Source organism: Mastomys coucha, unplaced genomic scaffold (genome assembly GCF_008632895.1).
Source record: "Mastomys coucha isolate ucsf_1 unplaced genomic scaffold, UCSF_Mcou_1 pScaffold13, whole genome shotgun sequence".
NCBI lineage: Eukaryota > Metazoa > Chordata > Mammalia > Rodentia > Muridae > Mastomys > Mastomys coucha.
The window spans coordinates 4,417,666-4,428,178 of record NW_022196895.1 but is presented as its reverse complement, the minus strand read 5'-3'; the positions used below and the strand labels follow the sequence as shown (position 1 = coordinate 4,428,178).

Sequence of the window (10,513 nt, the reverse complement as noted above, 5' to 3'; positions counted from 1 at the left end):
TTCTTAAAGTCCTGTATCATCATGAGAAGTGATTTATATCTGAATCTTGCTTTTCTGGTGTGATGGTGTGTCCAGGACTTGCAATGGTGGGAGAATTGGGTTCTGATGATGCCAAATAACCTTGGTTTGTGTTGCTTATATTCTTATGCTTGCCCCGCATCATCTGGTTATCTTTACTGCTACCTGTCCTTGCTAAATCTGACTGGAACCTATTCTTCCTGTGATCCTGGTTATGTCAGAACTCCTCAGAGTCAAGCTGTCCTGTGGTCCTGGTTGTGTCAGAACTCCTCAGAGTCAAGCTGTCTCTGTGATCCTGTGATTCTGGGATCCTGTGACCCTGGGATCCTGTGACCCTGGGCTTGTTAGAGCACCTGGGAGTGGAGCTTCCTCTGGGTGTTTTGGGAATGAGTGCAGAGTTTGCACCCAAGGTCTGCTCTGGGCATCAGCTGGCCCAGATAGACCAGAAGCAATCCTGAGCCACTGGACTGGCGGAGTTCCTGAGTGCCTGGTCCTGCTAGTCCCAGTTACTCCTGGTGTTGGGAGAAATGTTGTGTCCTCCTCATCTCTGATCCTGGGCATGTTAGAGCATTTGGGAGTGGAGCTTCCTCTGGGTGTTGTGGGACTGGAAGGAACCTGAGCCATTGGGCTGGCAGAGTTCCTGTGTACCTGAGTCCTGCTAGTCCCAGTTACTCCCAGTGTTAGGACAGATGTTGTATCCTCCTCACTTCTCGCAAGAATGTATTCTTGCTGGAAAAATACTGGCTGGGTGTGTCAGGTCATACCTTTAATCGTAGCACTCATGAGGCAGAGGCAGATGAATTTCTGCAAGTTCCAGGACAGTATAGTCTATATGTTGTGTTCCAGAAACCCTGTATCAAAAGAGAAGAAGAAAAAAATGGAAAACAAAACAAAACAGTGTGTGTGTGTGTGTGTGTGTGTGTATGTTTGTGAGGTGTGTGAATATTTGTGTATGTTATTATGTCATCTGTATTGTTCTCTATTTATTTATTTATTTTATTCATCTCTTTAGGGTTTTCTCACTTCAGAATTATTTACACTGACACACAACTTAGAAAACCTATAGCCTATTATTCCACAGTGTGAACAATGCTATATGATGATTCTATTGACTGGCAAGGTATTTCTAGTTCTTCAGTAGCATAGACCACATAACTAGAAATACTTATGAAAGACTGAATTTAGAAACTTGGAAAAAGCATGTTAATGGAAATGCATTAATGTATAACCTTTACTTAAAGAAGGCATAGGAAGTCTCTGTAACGAGCCAGGAATGTGGACTGGTCAGTTCCAGGAACTTGTTGATCACAGAGACCTCCTCCAGCTAGGGCCCAGAATAAGGAACAGGATAGCAGCCAACCATTAAGAAGATAGCATTGACCAAACCACATTCCTCATGACTATGTTTTACTTATGACCCTGACTCAACCAGGGGTTGGGTGCCTTTGGAATTTTCCACTGTTTTTATGTTATGTTTCCTTGGTAACCCTTTAACCCCCCCCCCCCCCAGTTTGTGGTTTTTCCCTTTAAATACCCCTCACTTCTTGTGTTTGGGGTCGAACCCCTCTGGCCTGCCAGGCTATGAGTTCGGCCCCAGATCTGGCTTACCCCAAATAAACCTCATGTGATTGCAGCAAGATCGGTCTCTCGTGAGTTATTGGGTGGTTGCATTATCCGGAGACTTGAGTGAGGGTCTCCACAGTTCTGGGGGTCTTTCACTTACACCTTCCTATCAATGTGTGTGATTAGCTGCTGAAAAATAAAATACTGGGGTGAATTCATGTATTCATTTGCTTTTGGTGTTGACCATCACTCTTAAGACCCTCTGAAGTTTGGAGCCTCCCTATTTGCAGATACTTATGTATTATGGGATGCCAAGGAACACTAAAACAAAATATTTTAATTTGTTTCTTGTTTTACTTTGTGTATATGTTATATATGCATGTATATATGTACTTACGCATGTTCACATGTGTGTGTGAGTGCATAGAAGGGGCTTAATATATTAGCCTCAGTCTTAATCATTTTCTACTTTATTTATTGAGTCTGGGTCTCTCGTTGAACCCACAGCTTGTCAATTCTGAATGGTCTATGCCTCCCAGTGCTAGGATTATAGGTGTCTAATTATAGGATTATAGGGTTATAGGTCTATGTCTCTGCCTCCCAGTGCTAGGATTATAGGTGTCTGCCACACCCACTCGGTTTTTACATAACTTCTGGGGATCTGAACTCCTGTGCTTCTTATATGACAGATCTCCCTAGCCTCTAAGGCAGCCCTTTTAAAGATGACACTTCCATTTAAAATCAAGAAGTAGTCGACCTCTAGAACTTGAAATTCTAGGCAGATGCTTGAGATGCTCGAGAAAATTTTCATTTCTTTGTCAAGGCACAAAATGCTTATTCCCGAGAGTGTTGCAGTTACATTAGCAGGTTTCAGTGGATTCTGTGTGTTGCTTGGGTAAAAAGGGTCTCTCTGCATGCCTGAGGGCTGGTTACTTGGGTGGAAGACAAAGGGATGCTGTAGGGAATGGGATCAGAGGCTGGTTGTTACTCTCATAGTGATCTAGTCTTATAAGCCCCTGAAGGGCCTGTGCTCTCCCATCTGGTCCTGTTGGCCAGTGTACAGCTTTTCTGCATGGCCTTGCAAGGCTTGGCTCTGCCTCAGCTATCACTGACCCCTTGAAGGCAGAGAAAACATTTGACCATGCTTCCTCTTCAGGTTGGTGTGTAGGATATTGCATCAGATTCCTTCCACCCCATGGTGCAGCCAGACACTGCAGATACACTGCTGCCCCAAAATGGTTGGAGAACCAGGGAGAGTTTGCACAGCCTAGGCTTTATACAGGGATCCAGGATCTCCTCTAAGATACCCCAGGCATGCCAAATACTCAGTTCTATTTGGTCTTGGGCAAGGTGTAGGAGGGCAGAAGGGGACACTATTTAGGACCATTCTATATTAGAGCTGATCTTCCTGGCACTACCCTCCTTTGTGCCAGTGGCTCTAGCAAGTGTGATCCTCTTTTTCACTCTCTGAATGTTCCAGGTCAGACAGTGAACCATGTGCCACAAGAGAAAATGTATTTCCTTTCTAACTCTTCTTTTCCATTCTTGAGAGTGTTTATATCACTTTAGTTTGGACAACCTAGCTTTTATGATTACAGCTCAGTTTTTCTAAATTTAGAGTTTATGGCACAAAATTTAATGCTATGACTTTTTCAAGGTCAAGCATTTGATACTAAAATCTCCAAATGTTTGACACTCCAAGTACTAGCCTGTTGAGATGGCTCAGTGGGCATAGATACCTTCTGCCAAGTGTGATGACCTGCGTTAGATCTCTGGGACTCACGTGATGGGGGATGGGGGAGAGAACTGATTGCTGCTCGCTTGCTCTCTCTTTCTCTTTCTTCCACCCTCACTTGTGGAGGTGACAAACCAATTGCAAGAGTCCGTTCTCCCCTTCTACCTTGTGGGTTCCATGGCTAGAACTCAGGACCTCAAGAGTGGCCAACAGTCTCCACCTGCTGAGCCAGGAAAACCACCAAAAGGAAACATGAAAGAGAAGGGAGAAAGCTATGTGGCCTATTCCCCACCCTGGTCAACAGGCAAAAGGGCCCGGACTCTCAGGTCTGGCTTTCTCCACACTTTGTTAAGGTGTTTTGCGGCAGCATTTTCTCTGTCCAATCACATTAGGGCAGTAACAGGCCTGTGACTGGACAGGAATAGAGAGGAGGAGCTAGAGTGGGAGGAGGAAAGAGGCCAAGAGCAGAAGAAGGGTGGTCGTCATCATGGAGGTAGAGGATGAGGACGACCCAGACCTCATGAGGTTATACAACTAAGCAAAGGTTTTTACAAAATAGATTAATTGGGTTAGAATATTGTCTTTATTATTTGGTTCTGAAATTATTGTATTGACATCTTATAAATCGTGATCTTATTATTATACAAATCTGATTGGATATTAAGGCCTTAAGAGTCATGCATTACCTACCGTGTCTTAGGTGCTATTTAGATGAACGATTTATGGGGGTGAGTAAAGAGTTGCATGTGGCCGGGCGGTGGTGGCACACGCCTTTAATCCCAGCACTTGGGAGGCAGAGGCAGGTGGATTTCTGAGTTCGAGGCCAGCCTGGTCTACAGAGTGAGTTCCAGGACAGCCAAGGCTATACAGAGAAACTCTGTCTCGAAAAAACCAAAAAAAATTTTAAAAAAATATAAATAAATAAATAAAAAGATAGTTTAAAAAAAAAAAAGAGTTACATGTGAGCGAGATGTTTTGTTTTTTTCCCCAAACCAAATGTTTGGGTTTTTTTTGTTTTTGTTTTTCTGGTTTTTTGTTTTGTTTTGGTTTTTGGTTTTTCAAGACGGGGTTTCTCTGTGTAGCCCTAGCTGTCCAGGAACTCACTCTGTAGTCCAGGCTGGCCTTGAACTCAGAAATTCACCTGCCTCTGACTCCTAAGTGCTGGGATTAAAGGCATGCGCCACCACTGCCTGGCTAGAGCAAGATGTTTTTAATATCTGGGAGAGAATAATAAGAGCCCTCTGAGACGTGGTGATACTGGTCAATACCGGCTCAAGACCGTGGCCCAGCAGCGAATGGAGTTTGCAGGGTGGATTCACTTTTTAAATATTCCCTCAACTGTGTTGTGCTCTGGAAGAAGAAGGGGCAGTAGAATCAAATCTGGCTCAATCGTCCTAATGTGGCTTTGTTAACAGGATATCCTGGTCAGTCACTGTTGAACAACTGTGCCTAGTGAACAGTGGCTCTTCTGTATATTAATATTTCCCAGCAGAATTTTCGGTAAAGAGATTGAGTTATTTAGATTAGGTCAACCAGCACCTCTTCCATCCCTTGGCAAGGAGAGAAGCCACAGCACCAACAGAGAACATACTTTGGGCATGGCTGGAACAGGAATTTGCTGTCAATGACAAATCCTCTGTTCTCCCATGTCTCCTGCCTGTGTGGTATGATCAGGGACTCTCACTAGCACTAGATAAATGGTTTACATTTCCATCATGAAATGAGTTTTTTGGTATGAAGTAATACTGTGTGAGAGACCATGATGGTACATGAGCCATCTAAGGAGTCCCCAGAGAGACTGTTAGCAGCAGGGTGGTGGTGGCTAAAGAGCCCAGTTCAAAATGCAGAAGAGGAGGCTGCTCCAAAAGGAACAAAGCATTCTCCACCCCCAGCCCCATGGAAGCTGGCCAGTGTAATCAAACTGTCACCTGCTTCTTTATGCCACTAAATCTCATACTCAGTCACTCCATTGCTCAGGCCAAGATCAAAGGCCACTTTTTCCTTCTTCCTCATTCCCAACATTTAGCCCCAGTGAGTCTTTACTATAAGTTTAAGACAGACCCAACCTTCTGTCACAGTAATCAAAGTCACTGTCATCTCACTCAGAGTACTGTGATGACCTTCACTAGCCAGCCTGATTCTGATTCTATTGCACACACACGTGTGTGTATTTGTGTCTGTATCATCTCAGGACACACAAAGGTTTATTGGCCCCAGAGGGAAAAAGGACAGGGAATAAGAAAAAGGTCAGGAGATAGAGAATGAAGTGAGAAGGAGAAGGAACCAAGAAGGAATAAGGGATAAGGATCTTTGTCCCGGGGGACAAAAGACTGTCTCTAGATAGGAGATAGACGTGGACCATAGAGAAATGGCAGTTTATAAAAGTACAAGGGGAAACCCCATGTTAGGTTAAGGTGTTTAATTTTAGTTTAGCATGTTAATTAGTTGAGCCAAGGGGGCTTTTGATTGCTGGAATTCAATTGATAGCTGGATCTTGGTGGTCATCCTCAGGGTGAGGAAGTATTCAAATAAGGGAAAAGACCTCAGTGGCTAGCTTTAGGAATGTAACCTAACAGATTTTAGCAAGGCAGAGGGAATGGCAGGGAAGGGCAAGCCCAGGCCACATGATCGAGTTAGCTAGTGTCTCTTCAGTTGGTCCTTTGAGAAAATCAACAAGATAGACAAACCCTCATCCAAACTAACTAAATGACAGAGAGAACATCTAATTAACAAAATCAGAAAAGAAAAGGGGGATATAACAACAGACCCAGAGGAAACCCAGAGAGTCATTAGGTCATCCTTTAAAAACTGAAAAATCTAAAAGAAATGGATAATTTTCTCAATATATACTACTTAGCAAAGTTAAATCAAGATCAGGTAAACAATTTAAGTAGACTTATAATCTCTAAGGAAATAGAAGCATTCATCAAAAGTCTCCCAACTGAAAAAGCCCAGAGCCAGATGGTTTTAGTGCACAATTATTGCAGACTTTCAAAGAAGAGCTAACACCAATACTACTCAAATGATTCCACAAAATAGAAACAGAAAAAATACTACCCAATTCATTTTATGAGCTCACAGTTATCCAGCTACCTAAACCACATTAAGACTCAACAAAGAAGGAAAATTACAGACCAATTTCCCCCATGAACATTGATGCAAAAATAATAAACCCAAATTCAACAACACATCAAAAGATCATCCACTATGATAAAGTATGCATTATCCCAGAGATAATGTGGGAATGGCTCAACATATGAAAATTAGTCAAGATAATATACTACATAAACAAACGTAAAGAAAAAAATCACATGGTCATCTTATTAGATGTCAAAAAGGCCTTTGACAGAACTCAACTCTTTATAATAAAAGTTTGGAGATATTAGGAATATAAAGGACATACCTATAACATAATAAGGGTTATTTACATCAAACCTCTAGCTCAAATTAAATGGAGAGAAAGTAAAAATTCCACTAAAATCAGGAGTAAAACAAGGCTGCCCACTTTCTTTATATCTATTTAATATACTCGAAGTTCTTGCTGGAGCAATACAACAACTTAAAGAGACCAAGGGGATACAATGTGGAAAGGAAGGAGTTAACTGCATTTTTATTTGCAGATGATATGATTATATAAATAAGTGACCCCCAAATTTCTACCTGGGAACTACTATAGCTGATGTACACCTTCAGTGAAGTGCTGGATATAAGATTAACTCAAAGAAAATCCGTAGTCTTGCTATACACAAATGGCAAACAGGTTGAAAATGAAATCAGGGAAATAACACCCTCCACAATAGCACAAATAATGGAAACTAGCTTGGGGTAACTCCAACCAAGCAAGCGAAAGACATGTCTGACAAAAACTACAACCCTTTGAAGAAAGAAATTGAAGATGTCAGAAGATGGAAAGATCTCTCATGCTCATGGGTCAGTAGGATTAACATACTAAAATGTCCATCCTACCAAAATCAATCTACATTTTCAATATAGTACCCATAAAAATTCCAACAAAATTCTTTACAGAGCTTGAAAAAAAAATACTCAACTCCATATGGAAAAACCAAACCAAACCAAACCAACAACAATAATAACAATCCTGTACAATAAAAGAACTTCAGAGGTATCACCACCCTTTATTTCAAGCTGCATTATAAAGCAGGTGTAATAAAAACTATATGGTAATAGCATAAACACAGACAGTATGATCAATGGAATCAAATCTAAGACCCAGAAGTAAACCCACATGCCTGTGAACACCTGACTTTTGATAAAGCCATAAACACAAAATGAAAAAAGAAAGCATCTTCAACAAATGGTGCTGGTATAACTGGGTATCAGAAAGCAGAAAAATGTAAGTAGATCTACATCTATCACCCTGCACTAAACTCAAGTCCAAATGAATTAAAGACTTCAACATTAAACCAAACACACTTAACCTGATACAAGAGAAAGTAGGAAATAGCCTTGAACATACCTATCAGAATGGCTAAGGTAAAAGACAAAAGTGGGCTCAGTGGTTAAGAGCACTGACTGCTCTTCTGAAGGTCCTGAGTTCAAATTCCAGCAACCACATGGTGACTCACAACCATCGGTAACAAGATCTGATGCTCTCTTCTGGGGACAGCTACAGTGTACTTACATGTAATAAATAAATCTTTTTTTTTTTTTTTTAAGTGACAGCTCTTGCTGGTAAGGATGTGGAGCAAGGGGGAATACTCCTCCATTGCTGGTGGACTGCAAACTTTTACAGCATAGTTACTGTGAAAATCAATGTGGTGGTTCCTCAGAAAATTGGGAATCGATGTACCTCAAGACCCAGCTATATCACTCTTGGGCATATATCTAAAAGACATTCCATCCTACCACAAGGACTTGCTCAACTATATCCATTACAGCTTTATTCATACTAGTCAGAAACTGGAAACAACCTAGATGTCCCTCAACTGAAGAATGGATGAAGAAAGTGTAATACATTTACACAATGGAGTATTACTCAGTTATTAGGGGAAAAATGACATTGTGAAATTTGCACGGAAATGGATGGAGCTAGAAAACAAACCATCCTGAGTGAGGTAACCCAGACTCAGAAAAACAAACCCAGTATGAACTCACTTATAAGTGGATTTTAGTTGTTAAGGAAAATCAGAGAGAGCAAGCAGCAGGGAAGGCTCCAGAGAGCAAGCAGCAGGGAAGGCTCCAGAGAGAGCAAGCAGCAGGGAAGGCTCCAGGGAGCAAGCAGCAGGGAAGGCTCCAGAGAGCAAGCAGCAGGGAAGGCTCCAGAGAGCAAGCAGCAGGGAAGGCTCCAGGGAGCGGAAAATGGAAGAGATTCTGCAGGTGGACTAGAGCCAGGTGAGGATGGGAACACAGAAGGAGGAGTGATGGGAGAAGTACAGAGAGAGATGGCTGCAATGGGGGGGGGGGATCTTGGGGGGTGATGTGGAAACCTAGTGCCAGGGAAACTTTACAGAACCTATGAGGATGACCCTAGGGAAGACTCTTAGTAGAGGATGATTCACAACATGAACTGGTCATCCTCTGTCACCAGACAAGATTCCCAAAGATAGGACTGGGACCACCAGCCCAGTCATAAAACTTTCGGCCCTCACCTGTCCAACCTGGAAAACATGCTGGGGCAATGGCGGTTCACTGCTTAGATGGCCACGATCTGTGTCATGGACTGGGATTGAGGACAGAGGCGAGAAGGAAACCCCGGACTCAGAGATTAGGTTATAACAGCTTATTTCTTCATAAGTAGCAGTAAATAAGTAAATGGTGAAATGGGATCACACACACACACACACACACACACACACACACACACGTTTCATTAACCTCCAGACTGACCCAACGTTGTAGCCGGGCGTGCCGTCAATGGGCTGTCAATTTTAACTTCCTTGCACTTAGTCTTATTCTTAACTATGCGTTAGTACCCTGCCAAGCTCTTTCCACCAAGTCAGTGCCTTTACTGTTTTCTTTTTAAAGTACCACGTGATATTACTTCTTGGTGGATTTTTCAATAATTCATTAAATAAATTATCTTCCCGTCTTACTAGCCTTCTCACCAGCCACTCTCTCGTTAGGCTTGGAGGCCTAACTCTCACCCTCGGCTCTTTCTCTGGCCAGAGTTGGCTTTAGGATGGTGGGTTCCAGTCCTCCCTGGCTCCTTGGTGTACTTGTCTGTGCTCTATTTACCTGCTCTTCCTCATTGCCTGGTCGGCTGGGAGTTGGCTTAGAGGCGTCATAGACGTTCGAATTCAAGGGAGGCCAGAGGTTCTCAGGCTCAGACTAGGGATATATCCTCATTCTACCGCCGGGTAAATGGCCCACAATTTAAGGCAAGGCCACTAGGTGGTGCTAGGCGGCTGCAAAATGGCTGCTCAGCAGGGCTCCAGCTTGTTTTCTCAGCTGCTAGACTATGCCTTACTGTCTTGAACTGGGATTGAGGACAGAGGCGAGAAGGAAGTCCCAGACTCAGAGATTAGGTTATAACAGCTTATTTCTTCATAAGTAGCAATAAACAAGTAAATTGTGAAACGGGATCGCACTCGTTCACACACACACACACACACACACACACACACACACACTCGCTTCACTAACCTCCGGTCTGGCCTGATGTCGTAGCCTGGCTCAATGTCAGGTAAAGTTTGTGATGTCTCCTTCTGCTTTCGGGTCCTGCTGGAGCTGGGTATGCCGGCTTGTCTTGTTCTGTGGCGGGCAGGACTGCATCTCCATAGGACTCTGGAAGCTAGTGAGTCGCAGTGCCAGACCGGGGCTTTTAAGCCACTTTCAGCCAATCATAATTAAGGCATTCACACATTACTTCAACTTTATATTACACACACACACACACACACACACACACACACACACACACACACGGCTTGGTTTTCATGGTTACATTATCATACTCATGCCCATTCTAGGCTTGGTTTTCATGTTATCATTTCTTTATCTTGTTCCTTAAAATCAGGAAGCTAGATAGCTCAGAGACCTAAGGTAGAACCAAACAGAACTGGAAAAAAAAAAAGCAATGAAATGTTTCCTAATGATATTCTGCTATACTCATAGGTTGGTCCCTAGGCCAATCATCATCAGAGGAGCTTCCACCAGAAGCTGATGGGAACAGATGCAGAGACCCACAGCCAAGCATTAGGCAAAGCTCATGGAACCCCATGGAAGAGGGGGAGAAAG

The 10,513-nt window shown here is 42.9% G+C and overlaps 1 long non-coding RNA gene across 1 annotated transcript; it reads right to left on the bottom strand.

The window, feature by feature from the left end:
- Nucleotides 1–773: 773 nt before the first annotated feature.
- Nucleotides 774–9,508, bottom strand: LOC116086822. Its single transcript, XR_004117152.1, has 2 exons — nt 9,382–9,508; nt 774–869 (listed from the first exon to the last, which is right to left on the bottom strand). It is a non-coding gene; the product is annotated as an uncharacterized LOC116086822 (long non-coding RNA).
- Between the last annotated feature and the right edge of the window lie 1,005 nt (nt 9,509–10,513).